Source organism: Neofelis nebulosa, chromosome 6, assembly GCF_028018385.1.
Source record: "Neofelis nebulosa isolate mNeoNeb1 chromosome 6, mNeoNeb1.pri, whole genome shotgun sequence".
Taxonomy (NCBI): Eukaryota; Metazoa; Chordata; class Mammalia; order Carnivora; family Felidae; genus Neofelis; species Neofelis nebulosa.
In genome coordinates, this window is record NC_080787.1 from 54,993,088 (window position 1) to 54,997,389 (window position 4,302).

The following is a 4,302-nucleotide window of genomic DNA, read 5'->3' on the forward strand; positions in this document are numbered from 1 at the left end:
CATGGGGATAGTGAAATGTGACATATCACTAAATGGGGCTTTTGATATAAAATGCTTTTCAAAATTTTATAGTAAGATCATACATTATTATGTTAAGTCCTAAAATTGTCACATCATTATCATAGTTAAAATATACTGTATATAAAAAAAAATGCCTGGAAGGAAATATTATTAAATCTAAGAATAGAAATAAAACTAGAAGAAAATCCACCAAAATATTAACATTGGCCTTACTTTTTATTTGTTTTATTTTCCCAATTTTTAGTAGACCCCCGCAATTATGTCTCCTCTAGTCTTTTGTGTTGAGAATTTGTGACCCTACTTGGCTTCTGTCTCCATATTCCACTGCCATGGCAGATTGGCTCAGAATGGACACCCGACTCTAGTTGGGCAAATTGGTTTCTCTCTGCTGGGAATGTAAAACTGAGAATTCAGGGAAAGGAAGTCAGTTTGTATGCACGAATTTTGAACTGGAGGTGCAGCCACCTCTCCCCTCTTGCACAAAGAAAACAAATTTTCAGAAAATGAAGAAGAAAGAAAAGACAAGAGATCAGGGGATCCTAGAGAAAAACTGGTTTCTGATGACTTTCTAGGTTTTAGTCTTAGCCCTCAAGAGGCCTGGCTGAATGCTATGAGATACCCTTGTGTCCTTATACTATTATTACCATTTTTAGAATTTTTTCTCAATTTGGTTTCTATTACCTGCAATCAAGTATAAGTAAATGAAATGCCTTTACTTTTTGGATATTTAAAAAAATATATAAAAAATGAGGATGTATTACTATTAAAGTATTATTATAATGAACATAATTTTTATTAGTTTTGAAGGACAGTAGATGTTTTATCAAGCACTTTTGCTGATACATTGTTTGTAAAAGTAAGAAGCATAGGTCATTCATGCCATAGAATTACAGTGCTTCTTCTGGTCCTATTTTACTGATTTTTGGGAGGTTTGATAATTTGATTTGACTCTAACATACACTTGTTATTTTAAGAAACCCTAATATGACAAATTTCAATTTTAAGATGATAAAGGACAGAACCATCCGTTAAGGCAGGTTACATCCAGCCACTTCTCCTTACCTTTGCCATTATCTGACCTGTGTCCCTGACTTTTGGCCAGGTCTGACAAAAATTGTGCTGGCCACCAGAACACCATTAGAAATGCTCATGGATAAAAAATTGATGACTGGATACATTGTTCATAATGTGTTATCCAATAAAAAAAATACAGGCTATAATCCTAGTTACACTAAAAATTATAAATACACGAGCAAACTTGGAAATAAATATACCTTAATGTTAACTGTGGTATATTTGAGTTACGGCTTTACAGGGAATTAAAAATTACCTTTTTGTATTTTTTGTATCTTCAAAATTTTCTACAGTGTGTATGAATTTAGTTAGTAATAATATTTTTTTAAAAGTTAAATTTTTAATGAAAAAATACCTTAGGTACCAAAACAATCTTGGAAGTCTTTTCTCCTGATTCTGTCAGGTGCAAGAGTTTAATAAAGAAGGAGGGGGGAGGTGCCTGGGAGGCTCAGTCCATTAAGAGTCTGACTCTTGGCTTTGGCTCAGGTCATGATCTCACGGTTCGTAAGTTTGACCCCTGCATTGTGCTCTGTGCTGACAGTGTGAAGCCTGCTTGGGATTCTCTCTCCCTCTCTCTGCCCCTTCCCTGCTTGTGCAGTATCTTTCTCTCTCTCTTTCTCAAAATAAGTAAATAAACTTAAAAAAAAAAAGAAAGAAGGAGGAAAGGAGGGATAGAGTTTGGGCTGCCTCAGATACTCTGTCCATTGGATTTGGGCCCTCTGGTTGCTCTCTAAGGGAACATTTATCAGGACAAAGTGGCCTGGGATATATGTTCCCAGTCCAGACAATGCAAGGCTTACAGCAGTTAGTTGCTGAGAGCTCTGGCTTAAGGGTAAGCCTGGCTCCACTCTTTTCTATGTATGCTTAGGCTCTGTCTCAGTCTCCCATTCTGTACAATGACGCAGATCCCTCGTGGGGTTGTTGAGAGCCTAAGATGAGATGGTACTATATCAATTGCTTAGCAGAGTCACTGGCTCATAGCAAGTGGTCATAGTGTTTCCTGTTGTCACTGATAAGTAACAGCTGTCAATTGCCCATTTGTAGTCAATAAACCTTCCATGTCCACCTACCATTCCTCAGACACGTTGTCCATATTCTGGCCTCCATTATTTTAGTTTGCACCTGACAAGTTCTTCTTCCTATTTTCTCTATCAATTCTAAAAGTAGTTACTGCTGCTTCAACTTTCATACCTATAGAAATCACCTGTGGGTATTGTTAAACTGTGGATTCTCAGTAGGTCTAGATTCTCAATCGGTCTGGGTTGGTATCCAAGATTTTGAATTTCTAACAAGGTAGGTCCCACATGAGGTCAGTGTTGCTGTCCAAAGACCACTCTTAGTAACAAGGACTAAGATGGCCCAGCTGAAATCCAACATCTGCGTGAAATCATCTCTAGTGTCTCTAACCAGAATGTCCTCTTCTTTGGCTTTCAAAGTAGGTCATTTATACTCTTAATTTAGCACTTAATACATTAAACCTGCTTTGGTGCATTGCTGTATGTGATTCTGTTCACTCTTTGATGTTTATTTATTTTTGAGAGAGAGAGAGAGAGAGAGAGAGAGAGAAACAGAGCATGAGTGGGGGAGGGGCAGAAAGAGAGGGAGACACAGAATCTGAAACAGTCTCCAGGCTTTGAGCTGTCAGCACAGAACCCCACGCAACGCTCGAACTCACGGACCGCGAGATCATGACCTGAGCCGAAGTCAGACGCTCAACTGACTGAGCCACCCAGGCGCCCTGTTCTGCCCACTCTTAACTAAGCTCCTGATGGTTGACTGTGAGCACCAGCATAGTGGTGTGGATGTGGTGTTCAACTGATAATTGTCAAATTATTAAACTGAATGAAAAAGAATGAAATGATAGCTTAATGAAAAAGAATGAAATGATAGCTTGTGTTTTACATGAATATTCACTTCGGAATTGTCAACATAAATCAATTTAATTAGTGGAAACAGTGAAAGAGAGTAGGTTGCCAAGATTTTTAAATGGCGAATATATGATTGCAATATTTCCTTTTTCTTAAAAATACATTATACGTTATAGAATTCAGGGTGAGGTGATGTACTGGATGGGATGACAAAGACAATCTAGGATGATACATTTTCCACCCATCAAATGAATGGGTAATAATTTGTTTTTCAAACTCTAAGTTTCTGGGGCCATGGTTTAAAAGCAGCCTCTTAAGTAAACCAGAAGCCAAAGTTGGATAACCCCGTATACAAGCTGGACGTTAATTAGTGGTCATTGGGGTAACATGGACTCACTCTGTTGAGAGTAATTAGGGAAAGGAATTTCTAGGAAATGAGGAAGGTACAATGGAGGTCTCTGTTGAAGGAGGTCATCAAGAGGACGTGACCTCTGCTTGACCTTCGGGCTGAACTCAGGCAATTAGAGGCTCCTCCCCTGTCCTTGGAATATATGTTCGGCCTATTGTTCCCACAGAAGGAGCCATTTCAAGGACACAGGGTTGAGGGAGCAATGTGTGGGGGAGACCAGCTGGACGGTACATGTTACTGAACCCCATTAAGGCTTCTGTATAATAAGCTTTTAAGATTCTGGTGGGCAGGTGCAGATACCTACTTATCTTGCAGACACACAAGTAGGACATACAAACCTGTATGTAAGTTCCCTTCCTTATTAAACTTTCCACCTATTGATCTGGAGTAGCCTGCCTCCTCCTTCAGTCTCTCCTTGCCCTCCACGTATGGGGGCCAGTTTGTGAACCAACAATCTTCCCCTCTCTGGAGATTCTCTGGTGGCTGGATAGCTCAGCAATTGTGCTGACCGTGGAGTTTGTTCAATCTTGCATAGGCACCTGCTACATAATTCTGACTTTCCTTCCCCAGAGCAATTGGCAGTTCATTTCAGGAGGACTTTCCATTGTATTTTAAAAACCCGGTCGATACAAATAGAAAAGAGACTCCATTTTCAGTAACCTTTTACTCTCCTACCACTCATGTCCTTAGGGAAGCTTAAAGAATTTTCATCAGTACGCTAAAAAGTAGATAGTTGGATATACTGCAAAACTTTTTCAACACTTAACTTTAAATCCCTGCTACTGCCAAGATATGCTTACAAAGAAATCATCTGGGGACACTTATCAACTACTGTTTTTGTGAAATGGTCCCCATGGGGATGAGGTTTACGCCTAACTTTTTTAAATTTAGTTTCTGTATCTTGTGCCTGATATCCAGCATTAGTTACAG